This window comes from Carica papaya, chromosome 8 (assembly GCF_054855325.1).
Source record: "Carica papaya isolate Zhongbai chromosome 8, ASM5485532v1, whole genome shotgun sequence".
Classification (NCBI taxonomy): Eukaryota; Viridiplantae; Streptophyta; class Magnoliopsida; order Brassicales; family Caricaceae; genus Carica; species Carica papaya.
In genome coordinates, this window is record NC_142316.1 from 10,371,932 (window position 1) to 10,392,864 (window position 20,933).

Here is a 20,933-nt window from a genome sequence, read left to right on the forward strand (position 1 = left end):
GGAAGAAAGGGGAATGAGTTTATGTATTTGCAGCGCGAAATGAAACAGGTGCGATCATACCAGCATTAATGCATCGAATCCCATCAGAACTCCGCAGTGAAGTGTGCTTGGGCGAGATTAGTACTCGGATGGGTGACCTCCTGGGAAGTCCTCGTGTCGCACCAAATTTTTGTCAGACGGGTCGTTCGATGTTACGCGCGTCTGGAACTAGGGTCCGCTGGTTTATATGCAAATGTGAGTCAAGAAGCAGGGGCATTTTAATCGATATTAGAACGAGAATGAGAGGTGAAGTGTGAACGCACAAGGAAACAAATGACGGGAGGGGGAAGAAAGGAGAAGGAGTGTATGTATTTGCAGCGCGAAATTAAACAGGTGCAATCATACCAGCACTAAAGCCTCGGATCCCATAAGAACTCCGGAGTTAGGTGTGCTTGGGCGAGAGTAGTACAATGATGGGTGACCACTTGGGAAGCCCTCGTGTTGCACCTATTTTTTTTCGGATGGGTTTTTCGACGTTACGCGCGAGTGGAATTATAAACCGCTGGTTCATTTGCAAAGGTGAGTCATGGTGCCGGGGCATATTACTTGATATTAGAACGAGAAAGAGAGATGCAGAGTGCACGGACAAGGAAACAAATGATGGGAGGGGGAAGAAAGGAGAAGGAGTTTATGTATTTGCAGCGCAAAATTAATCAGGTGTGATCATACCAACACTAATGCAACAGATCCCATCATAACTCCGTAGTTAAGTGTGCTTGGGCGAGAGTAGTACTCGGATGGGTGACCACTTGGGAAGTCCTCGTGTTGCACCCATTTTTTTGTAGATGATTCTTTCGACGTTACGCGCAACTTGAATTATGGTCCTCAGGTTTATTCGCAAATGTGAGTCACCACGCTGTAGCATTTTACTTGATATTAGAACGAGAACGGGAGGTGCAGTGCACACGCACAAGGAAACAAATGACGGGAGGGGGAAGAAAGGGGAATGAGTTTATGTATTTGCAGCGCAAAATTAAACAGGTGCGATCATACCAGAACTAATGCACCGGATCCCATCAGAACTCCGCAGTGAAGTGTGCTTGGGCGAGATTAGTACTCGGATGGGTGACCTCTTGGGAAGTCCTCGTGTCACACAAATTTTTTTTTTCAGACTGGAAATTCAACGTTACACGTGACTGGAATTAGGGTTCACTGGTTTATACTCAAATGTGAGTTAAGAAATAGGGGCATTTTAATCGATATTAGAACGAGAATGAGAGGTGAAGTGTGAACGCACAAGGAAACAAATGACGGAAGGGGAAGAAAGGAGAAGGAGTGTATGTATTTGCAGCGCGAAATTAAACTTGTGCGATCATACCAGCACTAAATCTCCGGATCCCATCAGAACTCCACAGTTAAGTGTGCTTGGGCGAGGGTAGTACTCGGATGGGTGACCACTTGGGAAGCCCTCGTGTTGCACCTATTTTTTTTCGGATGGGTTGTTCGACGTTACGCGCGAATGGAATTATAAACCGCTGGTTCATTTGCAAAGGTGAGTCACGGTGCCGGGGCATATTACTTGATATTAGAACGAGAAAGAGAGATGCAGAGTGCACCCACAAGGAAACAAATGACAGGAGGGGGGATGGGCGGAGAAAGAGTGTATGTATTTGCAGTGCAGAATGAAACATGAGGGATCATACCAGCACTAATGCAACGGATTCTATCAGAACTCCGTAGTTAAGGGTGCTTGGGCGAGAAAAGTACTCGGATGGGTGACCTCCTGCGAAGTCCTTATATTTCGCCCATTTTCTTGGGAGGTCCTTGTGTTGCACCCATCTTTTTGTAGATGATTCTTTCGACGTTACGCGCGACTTGATTTATGGTCTGCAGGTTTATTCGCAAATGTGAGTCACGGCGCCGTGGCATTTTACTTGATATTAGAACGAGTACGGGAGGTGCAGTGCGCACGCACAAGGAAACAAATGACGGGAGGAGGAAGAAAAGAGAAGGAGTGTATGTATTTGAAGCGCAAAATTAAACAAGTGGCATCATACAAGCACTAATGCACAGGATCCCATCAGAACTCTGCAGTCAAGTGTGCTTGGGCGAGAGTAGTACTCGGATGGGTGACCTCTTGGGAAGTCCTCGTATCACAACAATTTTTTTTCAGATGGGTCGTTCGACGTTACGCGCGACTGGAACTATGGTCCGCTGGTTTATACGCAAATGTGAGTCAAGAATCAGGGGCATTTTAATCGATATTAGAACGAGAAGGAGAGGTGCAGTGTGAACGCACAAGGAAACAATTGATCGGAGGGGGAGGGAAAGAGAAGGAGTGTATGTATTTTAAGCACGAAATGAAACAGGTGCGATCATACCAGCACTAATGCAACGGATTCTATCAGAACTCCGTAGGTAAGGGTGCTTGGACGAGAGTAGTACTAGCATGGGTTACCTCCTACGAAGTTCTTATATTTCACCCATTTTCTTGTGAAGTGCTCGTGTTGCACCCATTTTTTTGCAGATGATTCTTTCGACGTTACGCGCGACTTGAATTATGGTCCTCAGGTTTATTCGCAAATGTGAGTCACGGCGCTGTAGCATTTTACTTGATATTAGAACGAGAACGGGAGGTGTAGTGCGAACGCACAAGGAAACAAGTGACGGGAGGGGGAAGAAAGGGGAATGAGTTTATGTATTTGCAGCGCAAAATCAAACAGCTGCGATCATACCAGCACTAATGCACCGGATCCCATCAGAACTCCGCATTTAAGTGTGCTTAGGCGAGAGTAGTACTCGGATGGGTGACCTCCTGGGAAGTCCTCGTGTCGCACCAATTTTTTTTCAGACGGGTCGTTCGACGTTACGCGAGTCTGGAACTAGGGTCTGCTGGTTTATACGCAAATGTGAGTCAAGAAGCAGGGGCATTTTAATCGATATTAGAACAAGAAGGAGAGATGAAGTGTGAACGCACAAGGAAACAAATGACGGAGGGGGAAGAAATGAGAAGGAGTGTATGTATTTGCAGCGCGAAATTAAACTTGTGCGATCATACCTGCACTAAAGCCCCGGATCCTATCAGAACTCCGCAGTTAGGTGTGCTTGGGCAAGAGTAGTACTTGGATGGGTGACCACTTGGGAAGCCCTCGTGTTGCGCCTCTTTTTTCTCGGATGGGTTGTTCGACGTTACGCGCGAATGGAATTATAAACCGCTGGTTCATTTGCAAAGGTGAGTCACCGTGCTGGAGCATATTACTTGATATTAGAACGAGAAAGAGAGGTGCAGAGTGCACGCACAAGGAAACAAATGACGGGTGGGGGGATGGGAGGAGAAAGAGTGTATGTATTTGCAGTGCAGAATGAAACATGAGGGATCATACCAGCACTAATGCAACGGATTCTAGCATGGGTTACCTCCTGCGAAGTCCTTATATTTCACCCATTTTCTTGTGAAGTCCTCGTTTTGCACCCATTTTTGTTTTTTTCAGTTGTGCCGTTCGAAGTTACGCGCGACTTTAATTAGGGTCCGCAGATTTATTCGCAAATGTGAGTCACGGCGCCGTGGCATTTTACTTGATATTTGAACGAGGACGAGAGGTGCAGTGCGCACGCACAAGGAAACAAATAACGGGAGGGGGAAGAAAGGAGAAGGAGTTTATGTATTTGCAACTCGGAATTAAACGGGTGCGATCATACCAGCACTAATGCACCGGATTCCATCAGAACTCCGCAGTTAAGTGCGCTTGGTCGAGATTAGTACTCGGATGGGTGACCTCCTGGTAAGTCCTCGTGTCGCACTAATCTTTTTTCAGACGGGTCGTTCGACGTTATACGCGACTAGAACTAGGGTCCGTTGGTTTATACGCAAATGTGAGTCAAGAAGCAGGGGCATTTTAATCGATATTAGAACGAGAAGGAGAGGTGCAGTGTGAACGCACAAGGAAACAATTGATTGGATGGGGAGGGAAGGAGAAGGAGTGTATGTATTTTAAGCACGAAATGAAACAGGTGCGATCATACCAGCACTAATGCAACGGATTCTATCAGAACTCCGTAGGTAAGGGTGTTTGGGCGAGAGTATTACTAGCATGGGTTACCTCCTGCGAAGTCCTTATATTTCACCCATTTTCTTGTGAAGTCCTCGTGTTGCACCCATTTTTTTACAGATGATTCTTTCGACGTTACGCGCGACTTGAATTATGGTCTTCAGGTTTATTCGTAAATGTGAGTCACGGCGCTGTAGCATTTTACTTGATATTAGAACGAGAACGGGAGGTGCAGTGCGCACGCACAAGGAAACAAATGACGGTCGGGGGAAGAAAGGGGAATGAGTTTATGTATTTGCAGCGCAAAATTAAACAGCTGCGATCATACCCGCACTAATGCACCGGATCCCATTAGAACTCCGCATTTAAGTCTGCTTAGGCGAGAGTAGTACTCGGATGGGTGACCACCTGGGAAGTCCTCGTGTCGCACTAATTTCTTTTTTCAGACGGGTCGTTCGACGTTACGCGCGACTGGAACTAGGGTCCACTGGTTTATACGCAATTGTGAGTAAAGAAGCAGGGGCATTTTAATTGATATTAGAACGAGAAAGAGAGATGCAGAGTGCACGCACAAGGAAACAAATGACTTGAGGGGGGATGGAGGGTGACCACCTGGGAAGTCCTCCCGTCATTTGTTTCCTTGTGCGTGCGCACTGCACCAACCGTGCTCGTTCTAATATCAAGTAAAATGCTACGGTGCAGTGACTCACATTTGCGAATAAATCTGAGGACCATAATTCAAGTCGCGCGTATCGTCGAAAGAATAATCTGAGAAAATATGGGTGCAACACGAGGACTTCCTAAGAATATGGGTGAAATATAAGGACTTCGCTGGAGCTCACCCATCCGATTACTACTCTCGCCCAAGCACACTTAACTGCGGAGTTCTGATAAGATCCGGTGAGTTAGTGCTGGTATGATCGCACCTGTTTAATTTCAAGCTGCAAATACATAAACTCCTTCTCCTTTCTTCCCCCTCCCCTCATTTGTTTCCTTGTGCGTGCGCACTGCACCTCTCGTTCTTGTTCAAATATCAAGTAAAATGCCACGGCGCCGTGACTCACATTTACGAATAAATTTGCGGACCATAATCAAAGTCGCGCGCAACGTCGAACGGCACATCTGAAAAAAAGAAAATGGGTGCAACACAAGAATATCCCAGGAGGTAACCCATTATTGTACTACTTTCGCCAAAGCACACTTAACTGCGGAGTTCTGATGGGATCCGGTGCATTTGTGCTGGTGTGACCGCACCTGTTTAATTTCGTGCTGAAAATACATACACTCCTTCTTCCCTCCCCTCCTCCCATCATTTGTTTCCTTGTGCGTTCACACTTCACCTCTCATTCTCGTTCTAATATCGATTAAAATGCCCCTGCTTCTTGACTCACATTTGCGTATAAACCAGCGGACCCTAGTTCCAGACGCGAGTAACGTCGAACGACCCGTCAGAAAAAAAACTTGTGCGACACGAGGACTTCCCAAGAGGTCACCCATCCGAGTACTAATCTCGCCCAAGCACACTTCACTGCGGAGTTCTAATGGGATCCGGTGCATTAGTGCTGGTATGATCGCAACTGTTTAATTTCGCGCTGCAAATACATAAACTCATTCCCCTTTCTTCCCCCTCCCATCATTTGTTTCCTTGTGCGTGCGCACTGCACCTCCCGTTCTCGTTCTAATATCAAGTAAAATGCCACGGCGCCGTGACTCACATTTGCGAATAAACCTGAGGACCATAATTCAAGTCGAGCGTAACGTCGAACGGCACATCTGAAAAAAAAAAATGGGTGCAACACGAGAACTTCCCAGGAGGTAACCCATCATTTTACTACTTTCGCCAAAGCACACTTAACTGCGAAGTTCTGATGGGATTCGGTGCTTTTGTGCTGGTGTGACCGCACCTGTTTAATTTCGTGCTGAAAATACATACACTCCTTCTTCCCTCCCCCCCTCCCATCATTTGTTTCCTTGTGCGTTCACACTGCACCTCTCCTTCTCGTTCTAATATCGATTAAAATGCCACTGATTCTTGACTCACATTTGCGTATAAACCAGCGGACCCTAGTTCCAGTCGCGTGTAACGTCGAACGACCCGTTTGAAATAAAATTAGTGCGACACGAGGACTTCCCAGGAGGTCACCCATCCAAGTACTACTCTCGCCCAAACTCACTTAACTGCGGAGTTCTGATGGGATCCGGTGCATTAGTGCTGGTATGATCGCACTCGTTTAATTTCGCGCTGCAAATACATAAACTCCTTCTCTTTTCTTCCCCCTCCCGTCATTTGTTTCCTTGTGCGTGCGCACTGCACCTCCCGAGCTCGTTCTAATGTCAAGTAAAATGCTACGGTGCCGTGACTCACATTTGCGAATAAACCTGTGGACTATAATTCAAGTCGCGCGTATCGTCGAAAGAATCATCTGCAAAAAAATAGGTACAACACGAGGACTTCCTAAGAAAATGGGTGAAATATAAGGACTTAGCAGGAAGTCACCCATCCTAGTGCTACTCTCGCCCAAGCACCCTTAACTTGCAGAGTTCTGATAGAATCCGTTGCATTGGTGCTGGTATGATTGCTCCTGTTTCATTCTGCGCTGTAAATACATACACTTTTTCTCCCTCCATCCCCCCTCCCGTCATTTGTTTCCTTGTGCGTGCACTCTGCATCTCTCTTTCTCGTTCTAATATCGATTAAAATGCCCCTGCTTCTTGACTCACATTTGCGTATAAACCAGTGGACCATAGTTCTAGTCGCGCGTAACGTCGAACGACCAGTCTGAAAAAAAAAATTAATGCGGCACGAGGACTTCCCAAGAGGTCACCCATCCGAGTACTACTCTCGCCCAAGCACACTTAACTGCGTAGTTCTGATGGGATCCGGTGAATTAGTGCTGGTATGATCGCACCTGTTTAATTTTGCGCTGCAAATACATAAACTCCTTCTCCTTTCTTCCCCCTCCCGTCTTTTGTTTGCTTGTGCGTGCACACTGCACCTCCCGTTCTCGTTCAAATATCAAGTAAAATGCCACAACGCCGTGACTCACATTTGCGAATAAATCTACAGACCAAAATTAAAGTCGCGCATAACGTCGAACGGAACATCTGAACAAAAGAAAATGGCTGCAACACGAGAAGTTCCCACGAGGTAACCCATCATTGTACTACTTTCGCCAAAGCACACTTAACTGCGGAGTTCTGATGGGATCCGGCGCTTTTGTGCTTGTATGATCGCACCTGTTTAATTTCGCGCTGCAAATACTTACACTCATTCCCCTTTCTTCCCCCTCCCGTCATTTGTTTCTTTGTGCGTGCGCACTGCACCTCCCGTTCTCGTTCTAATATTAAGTAAAATGCCACGGCGCCGTGACTCACATTTGCGAATAAACCTGAGGACCATAACTCAAGTCGCGCGTAACGTCGAAAGAATCGTCTGCAAAAAAAATGGTTGCAACACGAGGACTTCAGAAGAAAATTGTTGAAATATAAGGACTTCGCAGGAGGTAACCCATGCTAGTACTACTCTCGCCCAAGCACCCTTACCTACGGAGTTCTGATAGAATCCGTTGCATTAGTGCTGGTATGATCGCACCTGGTTCATTTCGTGCTCAAAATACATACACTCCTTCTCCTTCCCTCCCCCTCCCATCAATTGTTTCCTTGTGCGATCACTCTGCACCTCTCCTTCTCGTTCTAATATCGATTAAAATGCCCCTGCTTCTTGACTCACATTTGCGTATAAACCAGCGGATCCTAGTTCCAGTCGCGCGTAATGTCGAACGACCCGTCTGAAAAAAAATTGGTGCGACACGAAGACTTCCCAGGAGGTCACCAATCCGAGTACTACTCTCGCCAAAGCACACTTAACTGCGGAGTTCTGATGGGATCCGGTGCATGAGTGCTGGTATGATCGCACCCGTTTAATTTCGCGCTGTAAATACATAAACTCCTTCTCCTTTCTTCCCCCTCCCGTCATTTGTTTCCTTGTGCGTGCGCACTGCACCTCCCGTACTCGTTCTAATATAAAGAAAAATGCTACGGTGCCGTGACTCACATTTGCGAATAAACCTGAGGACCATAATTCAAGTCGCGCGTATCGTCGAAAGAATCATCTGCAAAAAAATGAGTGCAACACGAGGACTTCCTAAGAAAATGGGTGAAATATAAGGACTTCGCAGGAGGTCACCCATCCTAGTTCTACTCTCGCCCAAGCACCCTTATCTTGCGGAGTTCTAATAAAATCCGTTGAATTGGTGCTGGTATGATTGCTCATATTTCATTCTGCGCTGCAAATACATACACTTTTTCTCCCTCCATCCCACTTCCCATCATTTGTTTCCTTGTGCGTGCACTCTGCATCTCTCCTTCTCGTTCTAATATCGATTAAAATGCCCCTGCTTCTTGACTCACATGTGCGTATAAACCAGTGGACCCTAGTTCCAGTCGCGCGTAACGTCGAACAACCTGTCTGAAAAAAAAATTAGTGCAACACGAGGACTTCCCAAGAGGTCACCCATCCGAGTACTACTCTCGCACAAGCACACTTAACTGCAGAGTTCTGATGGGATCCGGTGCATTAGTGCTGGTATGATCGCACCTGTTTAATTTTGTGCTGCAAATACATAAATTCCTTCTCCTTTCTTCCCCCTCCCGTCATTTGTTTCCTTGTGCGTGCGCACTGCACCTCTCGTTCTCGTTCAAATATCAAGTAAAATGCCACGACGTCATGACTCACATTTGCGAATAAATCTGCGGACCATAATTAAAGTCGCGTGTAACGTCGAACGGCACATCTAAAAAAAAGAAAATGGGTACGACACGAGAACTTCCCAGGAGGTAACCCATCTTTGTACTACTTTCGCCAAAGCACACTTAACTGCAGAGTTCTGATGGGATCCGGTGCATTTGTGCTGGTGTTACCGCACCTGTTTAATTTCGTGCTGAAAATACATACACTCCTTCTTCCCTCCTTCCCTCCCATCATTTGTTTCCTTGTGCGTTCACACTGCAACTCTCCTTCTCGTTCTAATATTGATTAAAATGCCCCTGATTTTTGACTCACATTTGCGTATAAACCAGCGGACCATTGTTCCAGTCGCGCGTAACGTCGAACGACCCATCTGAAAAAAAATTGTTGCGACACGAGGACTACCCAGGAGGTCACCCATCCGAGTACTACTCTCGACCAAGCACACTTAACTGCAGAGTTCTGATGGGATCCAGTGCATTAGTTCTGGTATGATGCCACTTGTTTAATTTTGCGCTTCAAATACATACACTCCTTCTCTTTTCTTCCTCATCCCGTCATTTGTTTCCTTGTGCGTGCGCACTGCACCTCCCGTACTCGTTCTAATATCAAGTAAAATGCCACGGTGCCGTGACTCACATTTGCGAATAAACCTGCGGACCATAAATCAAGTCGTGCGTAACGTCGAAAGAATCATATGCAAAAAGATGGGTGCAACACGAGGACGTCCAAAGAAAATGGGTGAAATATAAGGACTTCGCAGGAGGTCACCCATCCGAGTACATTTCTCGCCCAAGCACCCTTAACTGCGGAGTTCTGATAGAATCCGTTGCATTAGTGCTGGTATGATCCCTCATGTTTCATTCTGCACTGCAAATATATACATTCTTTCTCCTCCCATCCCCCCTCCCGTCATTTGTTTCCTTGTGCATGCACTCTGCATCTCTCTTTCTCGTTCTAATATCAAGTAATATGCCCTGGCACCGTGACTCACCTTTGTAAATGAACAAGCGGTTTATAATTCTATTCGCGCGTAACGTCGAACAACCCATTCGAAAAAAAATATGTGCAACACGAGGGCTTCCCAAGTGGTCACCCATTCGAGTACTAATCTCGCCCAAGCACACTTAACTGCGGAGTTCTGATAGAATCCGTTGCATTAGTACTGGTATGATCGAACCTGTTTAATTTCGCGCTGCAAATACATACACTCCTTCTCCTTTCTTCCCCCTCCCGTCATTTGTTTCCTTTTGCGTTCACACTTCACCTCTCATTCTTGTTCTAATATCGATTAAAATGCCCCTACTTCTTGACTCACATTTGCGTATGAACCAGCGGACCCTAGTTCCGAACGCGCGTAATGTCAAACGACCCGTCTGAAAAAAAATTGGTGCGACACGAGCACTTCCCAGGAGGTCACCCATCCGAGTACTAATCTCGCCCAAGCACACTTCACTGCGGAGTTCTGATGGGATACGGTGCATTAGTGCTGGTATGATCGCACCTGTTTAATTTCGCACTGCAAATACGTAAACTCATTCCCCTTTCTTCCCTCTCCCGTCATTTGTTTCCTTGTGCGTGCGCACTGCACCTCTCGTTCTCGTTCAAATATCAAGTAAAATGCCACGGCGCCGTGACTCACATTTACGAATAAATCTGCGAACCATAATTAAAGTCGCGCGTAACTTCGAACGGCACATCTGAAAAAAAGAAAATGGGTGCAACCCGAGAACTTCCCATGAGGTAACCCATCATTGTACTACTTTCGCCAAAGCACACTTAACTGCGGAGTTCTGATGGGATCCGGTGCATTTGTGCTGGTGTGACCGCACCTGTTTAATTTCGTGCTGAAAATACATACACTCCTTCTTCCCTCCCCCCTCCCATCATTTGTTTCCTTGTGCGTTCACACTGCACCTCTCCTTCTCGTTCTAATATCGATTAAAATGCCCCTGATTCTTGACTCACATTTGCGTATAAACCAGCGGACCATAGTTCCAGTCGCGCGTAATGTCGAACGACCTATCTGCAAAAAAATTGTTGCGATACGAGGACTTCCCAGGAGGTCACCCATCTGACTACTACTCTCGCCCAAGCACACTTAACTGCAGAATTCTGATGGGATCCAGTGCATTAGTGCTGGTATGATGCCACTTGTTTAATTTTGCACTTCAAATACATACATTTCTTCTCTTTTCTTCCTCCTACCGTCATTTGTTTCCTTGTGCGTGCGCACTGCACCTCCCGTTCTCGTTCAAATATCAAGTAAAATGCCACGACGCCGTGACTCACATTTGCGAATAAATCTTCGGACCATAATTAAAGTCGAGTGTAACATCGAACGGCACATCTGAAAAAAAGAAAATGGGTACGAGAACTTTCCAGGAGGTAACCCATCATTGTACTACTTTCGCCAAAGCACACTTAACTGTGGAGTTCTGATGGGATCCGGTGCATTTGTGCTGGTGTGACCGCACCTGTTTAATTTCTTGCTGAAAATACATACACTCCTTCTTCCCTCCCACCTCCCATCATTTGTTTCCTTGTGCGTTCACACTGCACCTCTCCTTCTCGTTCTAATATCGATTAAAATGCCCATTTTTCTTGACTCACATTTGCGTATAAACCAGTGGACCATAGTTCCAGTCGCGCGTAACGTCGAACGACCCATCTGAAAAAAAATTGTTGCGATACGAGGACTTCCCAAGAGGTCACCCATCCGAGCACTACTCTCGCCCAAGCACACTTAACTGCAGAGTTCTGATGGGATCCAGTGCATTAGTGCTGGTATGATGCCACTTGTTTAATTTTGCGCTTCAAATACATACGCTCCTTCTCTTTCTTCCTCCTCCCGTCATTTGTTTCCTTGTGGGTGCGCACTGCACCTCCCGTACTCGTTCTAATATCAAGTAAAATGCCACGGTGCCGTGACTCACATTTGCGAATAAACCTGCGGACCATAAATCAAGTCGCGCGTAACGTCGGAAGAATCATCTGCAAAAAGATGGGTGCAACACGAGGACCTCCCAAGAAAATGGGTGAAATATAAGGACTTCGCAGGAGGTCACCCATCCGAGCACTAATCTCGCCCGAGCACACATAACTGCGGAGTTCTGATGGGATCCGGTGCATTAGTGCTAGTATGATCGCATCTATTTAATTTTGCGCTGCAAATACATAAACTCATTCCCCTTTCTTCCCCCTCCCGTAATTTGTTTGCTTGTGCGTGCGCACTGCACCTCCCGTTCTCGTTCTAATATCAAGTAAAATTCAATAGCGTCGTGACTCACATTTGCGAATAAACTTGAGGACCATAATTCAAGTCGTGCGTAACGTCGAAAGAATCATCTGCAAAAAAATGGGTGCAACACGAGGACTTCACAAGAAAATGGGTGAAATATAAGGACTTCGCAGGAGGTAACCCATGCTAGTACTACTCTCGCCCAAGCACCCTTACCTACGGAGTTCTGATAGAATCCGTTGCATTAGTGGTGGTATGATCGCACCTGTTTCATTTCGTGCTCAAAATACATACACTCCTTCTCCTTCCCTCCCCCTCCCATCAAATGTTTCCTTGTGCGTTCACACTGCACCTCTCCTTCTCGTTCTAATATCGATTAAAATGCCCCTGATTCTTGACTCACATTTGCAAATAAACCAGCGGACCATAGTTCCAGTCGCGCGTAACGTCGAACGACCCCTCTGAAAAAAAATTGTTGCGATACGAGGACTTCCCAAGAGGTCACACATCCGAGTACTACTCTCGCCCAAGCACACTTCACTGCGGAGTTCTGATGGGATCCGGTGCATTAGTGCTGGTATGATCGCACCTGTTTAATTTTGCGCTGCAAATACATAAACTCATTCCCCTTTCTTCCCCCTCCCGTCATTTGTTTCCTTGTGCGTGCGCACTGCACCTCCCGTTCTCGTTCTAATATCAAGTAAAATGCTACACCGCTGTGACTCACATCTGCGAATAAACCTGAGGACCATAAATCAAGTCGCACGTAACGTTGAAAGAATCATCTGCAAAAAAATGGGTGCAACACGAGGACTTCCCAAGTGGTCACCCATCCGAGTACTACTCTCGCCCAAGCACACTTAACTGCGGAGTTATGATGGGATCTGTTGCATTCGTGCTGGTATGATCGCACCTGATTAATTTTGCGCTGCAAATACATAAACTCCTTCTCCTTTCTTCCCCCTCCCGTCATTTGTTTCCTTGTGTGTGCACTCTGCATCTCTCTTTCTCGTTCTAATATCAAGTAATATGCCCCGGCACCGTGACTCACCTTTGCAAATGAACCAGCGGTTTATAATTCAATTCGCGCCTAACATCGAACAACCCATCCGAAAAAAAATAGGTGCAAGACGAGGGCTTCCCAAGTGGTCACCCATCCGAGTACTATTCTCGCCCAAGCACACCTAACTGCGGAGTTCTGATGGGATCCGAGGCTTTAGTGCTGGTAAGATCGCACCTGTTTAATTTCGCGCTGCAAATACATACACTCCTTCTCCTTTCTTCCCCCTCTCGTCATTTGTTTCCTTGTGCGTTCACACTTCAGCTATCATTCTCGTTCTAATATCGATTAAAAAATGCCCCTGCTTCTTGACTCACATTTGCGTATAAACCAGCGGACCCTAGTTCCAGATGCGCGTAACGTCGAACGACCAGTCTGAAAAAAAATTGGTGTGACACGAGGACTTCCCAGGAGGTCACCCATCCGAGTACTAATCTCCCCCAAGCAAACTTCACTGCGGAGTTATGATGGGATCCGCTGCATTAGTGCTGGTATGATCGCACCTGTTTAATTTCGGGCTGCAAATACATAAACTCATTCCCCTTTCTTCCCCCTCCCGTCATTTGTTTCCTTGTGCGTGCGCACTGCACCTCCCGTTCTTGTTCTAATATCAAGTAAAATGCTACAGCGCCGTGACTCACATTTGCGAATAAACCTGCGGACCATAATTAAAGTCGCGCGTAACGTCGAACGGCACATCTGAAAAAAAGAAAATGGGTGCAACACGAGGACTTCGCAAGAAAATTGGTGAAATATAAGGACTTCGCAGGAGGTAACCCATGCTAGTACTACTCTCGCCCAAGCACCTTTACCTACGGAGTTCTGATAGAATCCGTTGCATTAGTGCTGGTATGATCGCACCTGTTTCATTTCGTGCTGAAAATACATACACTCCTTCTCCTTCCCTCCCCCTCCCATCAATTGTTTCCTTGTGCGTTCACACTGCATCTCTCCTTCTCGTTCTAATATCGATTAAAAATGCCCCTGCTTCTTGACTCACATTTGCATATAAACCAGCGGACCCAAGTTCCAGTCGCGCGTAACGTTGAACGACCCGTCTGAAAAAAAATTGGTGCGACACGAGGACTTCCCAGGAGGTCACCCATCTGAGTACTACTCGCGCCCAAGCACACTTAACTGCGGAGTTCTGATGGGATCCGGTGCATTAGTGCTGGTATGATCGCACCCGTTTAATTTCGCGCTGCAAATACATAAACTCCTTCTCCTTTCTTCCCCCTCCCGTCATTTGTTTCATTGTGCGTGCGCACTGCACCAACCGTGCTCGTTCTAATATCAAGTAAAATGCTACGGTGCCATGACTCACATTTGCGAATAAACCTGAGGACCATAATTCAAGTCGCGCGTATCGTCGAAAGAATAATCTGCAAAAAAATTGGTGCAACACGAGGACCTCCCAAGAAAAGGGGTGAAATATAAGGACTTCGTAAGAGGTCACCCATCCGAGTACTTTTCTCGTCCAAGCACCCTTAACTTGCGGAGTTCTGATAGAATCCGTTGCATTGGTGCTGGTATGATTGCTCATGTTTCATTCTGCGCTGCAAATACATACACTTTTTCTCCCTCCATCCTCCCTCCCGTCATTTGTTTCCTTGTGCGTGCACTCTGCATCTCTCCTTCTCATTCTAATATCGATTAAAATGCCCCTGCTTTTTGACTCATATTTGCGTATAAACCAGTGGACCCTAGTTCCAGTCGCGCGTAACGTCGAATGACCCGTCTGAAAAAAAAATTAGAGCGACACGAGGACTTCCGAGGAGGTAACCCATCCGAGTACTACTCTCGCCCAAGCACACTTAACTGCGGAGTTCTGATGTGATCCGGTGCATTAGAGTTGGTATGATCGCACCTGTTTAATTTCGCACTGCAAATACATAAACTCCTTCTCCTTTCTTACCCCTCCCGTCATTTGTTTCCTTGTGCGTGCGCACTGCACCTCTCGTTCTCGTTCAAATATCAACTAAAATGCCACGGCGTCGTGACTCACATTTGCGAATAAATTTGCGGACCATAATTAAAGTCGCGCGTAAGGTCGAACGGCACATCTGAAAAAAAGAAAATGGGTGCAACACGAGAACTTCCCAGGAGGTAACCCATCATTGTACTACTTTTGCCAAAGCACACTTAACTGCGGAGTTCTGATGGGATCCGGTGCATTTGTGCTGGTGTGACCGCACCTATTTAATTTCGTGCTGAAAATACATACACTCCTTCTCTTTTCTTCCTCCTTCCGTCATTTATTTCCTCGTGCGTGCGCACTGCAGCTCCCGTACTCGTTCTAATATCAAGTAAAATGACACGGCGCCATAACTCAAATTTGCAAATAAACCTGCAGACCATAAATCAAGTCGCGCGTAACGTCGAAAGAATCATCTGCAAAAAGATGGGTGCAACTCGAGGACCTCCCAAGAAAATGGGTGAAATATAAGGACTTCGCAGGAGGTCACCCATCCGAGTACTTTTCTCGCCCAAGCACCCTTAACTGCGGAGTTCTGATAGAATCCGTTGCATTAGTGCTGGTATGATCCCTCATGTTTCATTCTGCACTGCAAATACATACACTCTTTCTCCTTCCATCCCCCCTCCGTCATTTGTTTCCTTGTGCGTGCACTCTGCATCTCTCTTTCTTGTTCTAATATCAAGTAATATGCCCCGGCACCGTGACTCACCTTTGCAAATGAACCAGCGGTTCATAATTCCATTTGCGCGTAACGTCGAACAACCTATCCGAAAAAAAATAGGTGCACACTAAACTGCGGAGTTCTGATGGGACCCGGAGCTTTAGTGCTGGTATGATCGCACCTGTTTAATTTCGCGCTACAAATACATACAATCCTTCTCCTTTCTACCCCCTCCGGTCATTTGTTTCCTTGTGCATTCACACTTCACCTCTCATTCTCGTTCTAATATCGATTAAACTGCCCCTGCTTCTTGACTCACACTTGCGCATAAACCAGTGGAACCTAGTTCCAGTCCCGCGTAACGTCGAACGACCCGTCTGAAAAAAAATTGGTGCGACACGAGGACTTCCCAAGAGGTCACCCATCCGAGTACTACTCTCGCCCAAGCACACTTAACTGCGGAGTTCTGATGGGATCCGGTGCATTAGTGATGGTATGATCGCACCAGTTTAATTCGCGCTTCAAATACATAAAGTCCTTCTCCTTTCCTCCCCCTCCCGTCATTTGTTTCCTTGTGCGTGCGCACTGCACCTCTCGTTCTCGTTCAAAAATCAAGTAAAATGCAACGGCGTCGTGACTCACATTTGCGAATAAACCTGAGGACCATAATTCAAGTCGCGCGTAACGTCGAAAGAATCATCTGCAAAAAAATGGGTGCAACACGAGGACTTCCTAAGAAAATGGGTGAAATATAAGGACTTCGTAGGAGGTCACCCATCCTAGTGCTACTCTCGCCCAAGCACCCTTAACTTGCGGAGTTACGATAGAATCCGTTGCATTGGTGCTGGTATGATTGCTCATGTTTCAATCTGCGCTGCAAATACATACACTTTTTCTCCCTCCATCCCCCCTCCCGTCAATTGTTTCCTTGTGCATTCACACTGCACCTCTCCTTCTCGTTCTAATATCGATTAAAATGCCTCTGCTTCTTGACTCACATTTGCGAATAAACCTGAGGACCATAATTCAATTCGCGCGTAACTTCGAAAAAATCATCTGTAAAAAAATGGGTGCAACACGAGGACTTTACAAGAAAATGGGTGAAATATAAGGACTTCGCAGGAGGTAACCCATGCTAGTACTACTCTCGCCCAAGCACCCTTACCTATGGAGTTCTGATAGAATCCGATGCATTAGTGTTGGTATGATCGCACCTGTTTCATTTCGTGCTGAAAATACATACACTCTTTCTCCTTCCCTCCCCCTCCCGTCATTTGTTTCCTTGTGCGTGCACTCTGCATCTCTCTTTATCGTTCTAATATAGATTAAAATGCTCCTGCTTCTTGACTCACATTTGCGTATAAACCAGTGGACCCTAGTTGCAGTCGCGCATAACGTCGAACGACCGGTCTGAAAAAAAAAATTAGTGCGACAAGAGGACTTCCCAAGAGGTCACCCATCCGAGTATTACTCTCGCCCAAGCACACTTAATTGCGGAGTTCCAATGGGATCCGGTGCATTAGTGCTAGTATGATCGCACCTGTCTAATTTTGCGCTGCAAATACATAAACTCCTTCTCCTTTCTTCCCCCTCCCGTCATTTGTTTCCTTGTGCGTGCGCACTGCACCTCACGTTCTCGTTCAAATATCAAGTAAAATGCCACGGCGCCGTGACTCACATTTGTGAATAAATCTGCGGACCATAATTAAAGTCGCGCGTAACGTCGAACGGCACATCTGAAAAAAAGAAGATGGGTGCAACACGAGAACTTCCCAGGAGGTAACCCATCATTGTACTACTTTCGCTAAAGCACACTTAACTGCAGAGTTCTGATGGGATCCGGTGCATTTGTGCTGGTGTGACCGCACCTCTTTATTTCATGCTGAAAATACATACACTCCTTCTTCCCTACCCCCTCCCATCATTTGTTTCCTTGTGCACCTCTCCTTCTCGTTCTAATATCGATTAAAATGCCCCTGATTCTTGACTCACATTTGCGTATAAACCAGTGGACCATAGTTCCAGTCACGCGTAACGTCGAACGACCCCTCTGAAAAAAAATTGTTGCGATACAAGGACTTCCCAAGAGGTCACACATCCGAGTACTACACTCGCCCAAGCACACTTCACTGCGGAGTTCTGATGGGATCCGGTGCATTAGTGCTGGTATGATCGCACTTGTTTAATTTTGCGCTGCAAATACATAAATTCATTCCCATTTCTTCCCCCTCCCGTCATTTGTTTCCTTGTTCGTGCGCACTGCACCTCCCGTTCTCGTTCTAATATCAAGTAAAATGCTACAGCGCCGTGACTCACATTTGCGAATAAACCTGAGGACCATAATTCAAGTCGCACGTAACGTTTAAAGAATCATCTGCAAAAAAATTGGTGCAACACGAGGACTTCCCAAGTGGTCACCCATCTGAGTGCTACTCTCGCCCAAACACACTTAACTGCGGAGTTATGGTGGGATCTGTTGCATTAGTGCTGGTATGATCGCACCTGATTAATTTCGCGCTGCAAATACATAAACTCCTTCTCCTTTCTTCCCCCTCCCGTCATTTGTTTCCTTGTGTGTGCACTCTGTATCTCTGTTTCTTGTTCTAATATCAAGTAATATGCCCCGGCACCGTGACTCACCTTTGCAAATGAACCAGCGGTTTATAATTCCATTCGCGGCTAACGTCGAACAATCCATCCGAAAAAAAATAGGTGCAACACGAGGGCTTCCCAAGTGGTCACCCATCCGAGTACTATTCTCGCCCAAGCACACCTAACTGCGGAGTTCTGATGGAATCCGAGGCTTTAGTGCTGGTATGATCGCACCTGTTTAATTTCGCGTCGCAAATACATACACTCCTTCTCCTTTCTTCCCCCTCCTGTCATTTGTTTCCTTGTGCGTTCACACTTCACCTCTCATTCTCGTTCTAATATCGATTAAAATGCCCCTGCTTCTTGACTCACATTTGCGTATAAACTAGCGGACCCTAGTTCCAGACGCGCGTAACGTCGAACGACCCGTCTGAAAAAAAATTGGTGCGACAAGAGGACTTCCCAGGAGGTCACCCATCTGAGTACTAATCTCGCCCAAGCGCACTTCACTGCGGAGTTCTGATGGGATCAGGTGCACTAGTGCTGGTATGATCGCAACTGTTTAATTTTGCGCTGCAAATACATAAACTCATTTCCCTTTCTTCCCCCTCCCGTCATTTGTTTCCTTGTGCGTGCGCACTGCACCTCCCGTTCTCGTTCTAATATCAAGTAAAATGCTACAACGCCGTGACTCACATTTGCGAATAAACCTGAGGACCATAATTCAAGTCGCGCGTAACGTCGAAAGAATCATCTGCAAAAAAAATGGGTGCAACACGAGGACTTCACAATAAAATGGGTGAAATATAAGGACTTCGCAGGAGGTAACCCATGCTAGTACTACTCTCGCCCAAGCACCCTTACCTACGGAGTTCTGATAGAATCCGTTGCATTAGTGCTGGTATGATCGCACCTGTTTCATTTCGCGCTGTAAAAACATACACTCCTTCTCCTTTCTTCCCCCTCCCGTCATTTGTTTCCTTGTGCGTGCGCACTGCACCTCTCGTTCTCGTTCAAATATCAAGTAAAATGCCACGGCGCCGTGACTCACATTTGCGAATAAATCTGCGGACCATAATTAAAGTCTCGCGTAACGTCGAACGACACATCTGAAGAAAAGAAAATGGGTGCAACACGAGAACTTCCCAGGAGGTAACCCATCATTGTACAACTTTCGCCAAAGCACACTTAACTTCGGTGTTCTGATGGTATCCGGTGCATTTGTGCTGGTGTGACCGCACCTGTTTAATTTTGTGCTGAAAATACATACACTCCTTCTTCCCTCCCCCCCTCCCATCATTTGTTTCCTTTTGCATTCACACTGCACCTCTCCTTCTCGTTCTAATATCGATTAAAATGCCCCTGATTCTTGACTCACATTTGCGTATAAACTAGCGGACCATAGTTCCAGTCGCGCGTAACGTCGAACGACCCATCTGAAAAAAAATTGTTGCGATACGAGGACTTCCCAAGAGGTCACCCATCCGAGTACTATTCTCGCCCAAGGACACTTAACTTCAGAGTTCTGATGGGATCCAGTGCAGTAGTGCTGGTATGATGCCACTTGTTTAATTTTGCGCTTCAAATATATACACTCATTCTCTTTTCTTCCTCATCCCATCATTTGTTTCCTTGTGCGTGCGCACTGCACCTCCCGTACTCGTTCTAATATCAAGTAAAATGCCACGGCGCCGTGACCCACATTTGCGAATAAATCTGCGGACCATAAATCAAGTCGCGCGTAACGTCGAAAGAATCATCTGCAAAAAGATGGGTGCAAAACGAGGACCTTCCAAGAAAATGGATGAAATAGAAGGACTTTGCAGGAGGTCACCCATCCGAGTACTTTTCTCTCCCAAGCACCCTTAACTGCCGAGTTCTGATAGAATCCGTTGCATTAGTGCTGGTATGATCCCTCATGCTTCATTCTGCACTGCAAATACATACACTCTTTCTCCTTCCATCCCCCTTCCCGTCATTTGTTTCCTTGTGCGTGCACTCTGTATCTCTCTTTCTTGTTCTAATATCAAGTAATATGCCCCGGCACCGTGACTCACCTTTGCAAATGAACCAGCGGTTTATAATTCCATTCGCGCGTAACGTCGAACAACCCATCCGGAAAAAAATAGTTGCGACACGAGGGATTCCCAAGTGGTCACCCATCCGAGTACTACTCTCGCCCAAGCACACTTAACTGCAGAGTTTTGATGGGATCCGGAGCTTTAGTGCTGGTATGATCGCACCTGTTTAATTTCGCGCTACAAATACATACACTCTTTCTCCTTTCTTCCCCCTCCCGTCATTTGTTCCCTTGTGCGTTCACACTTCACCTCTCATTCTCGTTCTAATATCGATTAAAATGCCCTTGCTTCATGACTCACATTTGCATATAAACCAGTGGACCCTAGTTCCAGACGCGCGTAACGTCGAACAACCCGTCTGAAAAAAAATTAGTGCGACACGAGGACTTCACAGGAGGTCACCCATCTGAGTACTAATCTCGCCCAAGCACACTTAACTGCGGAGTTCTGATGGGATCAGGTGCATTAGTGCTAGTATGATCACAACTGTTTAATTTTGCGCTGCAAATACATAAACTCATTCCCCTTTCTTCCCCTTCCCGTCA

At 46.3% G+C, this 20,933-nt stretch overlaps 3 non-coding genes and 39 pseudogenes across 3 annotated transcripts; 9 read left to right on the top strand and 33 right to left on the bottom strand.

Annotated features, from left to right (window-relative positions):
- The first annotated feature begins 46 nt into the window (after window positions 1-46).
- LOC148241246 (5S ribosomal RNA) lies at window positions 47-165 on the top strand (annotated as a pseudogene).
- A 205-nt stretch (window positions 166-370) lies between these two features.
- LOC148241247 (5S ribosomal RNA) lies at window positions 371-489 on the top strand (annotated as a pseudogene).
- Window positions 490-694: 205 nt separating this feature from the next.
- On the top strand, window positions 695-813 carry LOC148241248 (5S ribosomal RNA; annotated as a pseudogene).
- Window positions 814-1,018: 205 nt separating this feature from the next.
- LOC148241249 (5S ribosomal RNA) lies at window positions 1,019-1,137 on the top strand (annotated as a pseudogene).
- Window positions 1,138-1,343: 206 nt separating this feature from the next.
- On the top strand, window positions 1,344-1,462 carry LOC148241250 (5S ribosomal RNA; annotated as a pseudogene).
- Window positions 1,463-2,700: 1,238 nt separating this feature from the next.
- LOC148241251 (5S ribosomal RNA) lies at window positions 2,701-2,819 on the top strand (annotated as a pseudogene).
- Window positions 2,820-3,023: 204 nt separating this feature from the next.
- LOC148241252 (5S ribosomal RNA) lies at window positions 3,024-3,142 on the top strand (annotated as a pseudogene).
- Window positions 3,143-3,664: 522 nt separating this feature from the next.
- LOC148241253 (5S ribosomal RNA) lies at window positions 3,665-3,783 on the top strand (annotated as a pseudogene).
- Window positions 3,784-4,342: 559 nt separating this feature from the next.
- On the top strand, window positions 4,343-4,461 carry LOC148241254 (5S ribosomal RNA; annotated as a pseudogene).
- Window positions 4,462-5,165: 704 nt separating this feature from the next.
- Window positions 5,166-5,284, bottom strand: LOC148241255 (5S ribosomal RNA; annotated as a pseudogene).
- A 204-nt stretch (window positions 5,285-5,488) lies between these two features.
- On the bottom strand, window positions 5,489-5,607 carry LOC148241256 (5S ribosomal RNA; annotated as a pseudogene).
- A 208-nt stretch (window positions 5,608-5,815) lies between these two features.
- On the bottom strand, window positions 5,816-5,934 carry LOC148241257 (5S ribosomal RNA; annotated as a pseudogene).
- A 204-nt stretch (window positions 5,935-6,138) lies between these two features.
- Window positions 6,139-6,257, bottom strand: LOC148241258 (5S ribosomal RNA). The gene has a single exon (XR_015814806.1). It is a non-coding gene; the product is annotated as a 5S ribosomal RNA (ribosomal RNA).
- A 563-nt stretch (window positions 6,258-6,820) lies between these two features.
- LOC148241259 (5S ribosomal RNA) lies at window positions 6,821-6,939 on the bottom strand (annotated as a pseudogene).
- Window positions 6,940-7,148: 209 nt separating this feature from the next.
- Window positions 7,149-7,267, bottom strand: LOC148241260 (5S ribosomal RNA; annotated as a pseudogene).
- A 560-nt stretch (window positions 7,268-7,827) lies between these two features.
- On the bottom strand, window positions 7,828-7,946 carry LOC148241261 (5S ribosomal RNA; annotated as a pseudogene).
- Window positions 7,947-8,508: 562 nt separating this feature from the next.
- LOC148241262 (5S ribosomal RNA) lies at window positions 8,509-8,627 on the bottom strand (annotated as a pseudogene).
- A 209-nt stretch (window positions 8,628-8,836) lies between these two features.
- On the bottom strand, window positions 8,837-8,955 carry LOC148241263 (5S ribosomal RNA; annotated as a pseudogene).
- An 883-nt stretch (window positions 8,956-9,838) lies between these two features.
- On the bottom strand, window positions 9,839-9,957 carry LOC148241264 (5S ribosomal RNA; annotated as a pseudogene).
- A 205-nt stretch (window positions 9,958-10,162) lies between these two features.
- Window positions 10,163-10,281, bottom strand: LOC148241265 (5S ribosomal RNA; annotated as a pseudogene).
- A 209-nt stretch (window positions 10,282-10,490) lies between these two features.
- On the bottom strand, window positions 10,491-10,609 carry LOC148241266 (5S ribosomal RNA; annotated as a pseudogene).
- A 203-nt stretch (window positions 10,610-10,812) lies between these two features.
- On the bottom strand, window positions 10,813-10,930 carry LOC148241267 (5S ribosomal RNA; annotated as a pseudogene).
- Window positions 10,931-11,136: 206 nt separating this feature from the next.
- On the bottom strand, window positions 11,137-11,254 carry LOC148241268 (5S ribosomal RNA; annotated as a pseudogene).
- Window positions 11,255-11,457: 203 nt separating this feature from the next.
- Window positions 11,458-11,575, bottom strand: LOC148241269 (5S ribosomal RNA; annotated as a pseudogene).
- Window positions 11,576-12,488: 913 nt separating this feature from the next.
- On the bottom strand, window positions 12,489-12,607 carry LOC148241270 (5S ribosomal RNA; annotated as a pseudogene).
- Window positions 12,608-12,812: 205 nt separating this feature from the next.
- On the bottom strand, window positions 12,813-12,931 carry LOC148241271 (5S ribosomal RNA; annotated as a pseudogene).
- A 205-nt stretch (window positions 12,932-13,136) lies between these two features.
- LOC148241272 (5S ribosomal RNA) lies at window positions 13,137-13,255 on the bottom strand (annotated as a pseudogene).
- Window positions 13,256-13,462: 207 nt separating this feature from the next.
- LOC148241273 (5S ribosomal RNA) lies at window positions 13,463-13,581 on the bottom strand (annotated as a pseudogene).
- Window positions 13,582-14,145: 564 nt separating this feature from the next.
- On the bottom strand, window positions 14,146-14,264 carry LOC148241274 (5S ribosomal RNA). The gene has a single exon (XR_015815790.1). It is a non-coding gene; the product is annotated as a 5S ribosomal RNA (ribosomal RNA).
- A 562-nt stretch (window positions 14,265-14,826) lies between these two features.
- LOC148241275 (5S ribosomal RNA) lies at window positions 14,827-14,945 on the bottom strand (annotated as a pseudogene).
- A 209-nt stretch (window positions 14,946-15,154) lies between these two features.
- Window positions 15,155-15,273, bottom strand: LOC148241276 (5S ribosomal RNA; annotated as a pseudogene).
- An 830-nt stretch (window positions 15,274-16,103) lies between these two features.
- On the bottom strand, window positions 16,104-16,222 carry LOC148241277 (5S ribosomal RNA). Its single transcript, XR_015815785.1, has one exon. It is a non-coding gene; the product is annotated as a 5S ribosomal RNA (ribosomal RNA).
- A 916-nt stretch (window positions 16,223-17,138) lies between these two features.
- LOC148241278 (5S ribosomal RNA) lies at window positions 17,139-17,257 on the bottom strand (annotated as a pseudogene).
- A 209-nt stretch (window positions 17,258-17,466) lies between these two features.
- Window positions 17,467-17,585, bottom strand: LOC148241279 (5S ribosomal RNA; annotated as a pseudogene).
- A 191-nt stretch (window positions 17,586-17,776) lies between these two features.
- Window positions 17,777-17,895, bottom strand: LOC148241280 (5S ribosomal RNA; annotated as a pseudogene).
- A 205-nt stretch (window positions 17,896-18,100) lies between these two features.
- Window positions 18,101-18,219, bottom strand: LOC148241281 (5S ribosomal RNA; annotated as a pseudogene).
- A 205-nt stretch (window positions 18,220-18,424) lies between these two features.
- On the bottom strand, window positions 18,425-18,543 carry LOC148241282 (5S ribosomal RNA; annotated as a pseudogene).
- A 205-nt stretch (window positions 18,544-18,748) lies between these two features.
- LOC148241283 (5S ribosomal RNA) lies at window positions 18,749-18,867 on the bottom strand (annotated as a pseudogene).
- Window positions 18,868-19,431: 564 nt separating this feature from the next.
- On the bottom strand, window positions 19,432-19,550 carry LOC148241284 (5S ribosomal RNA; annotated as a pseudogene).
- A 204-nt stretch (window positions 19,551-19,754) lies between these two features.
- Window positions 19,755-19,872, bottom strand: LOC148241285 (5S ribosomal RNA; annotated as a pseudogene).
- Window positions 19,873-20,433: 561 nt separating this feature from the next.
- On the bottom strand, window positions 20,434-20,552 carry LOC148241286 (5S ribosomal RNA; annotated as a pseudogene).
- Window positions 20,553-20,757: 205 nt separating this feature from the next.
- Window positions 20,758-20,876, bottom strand: LOC148241287 (5S ribosomal RNA; annotated as a pseudogene).
- Window positions 20,877-20,933: the final 57 nt, after the last annotated feature.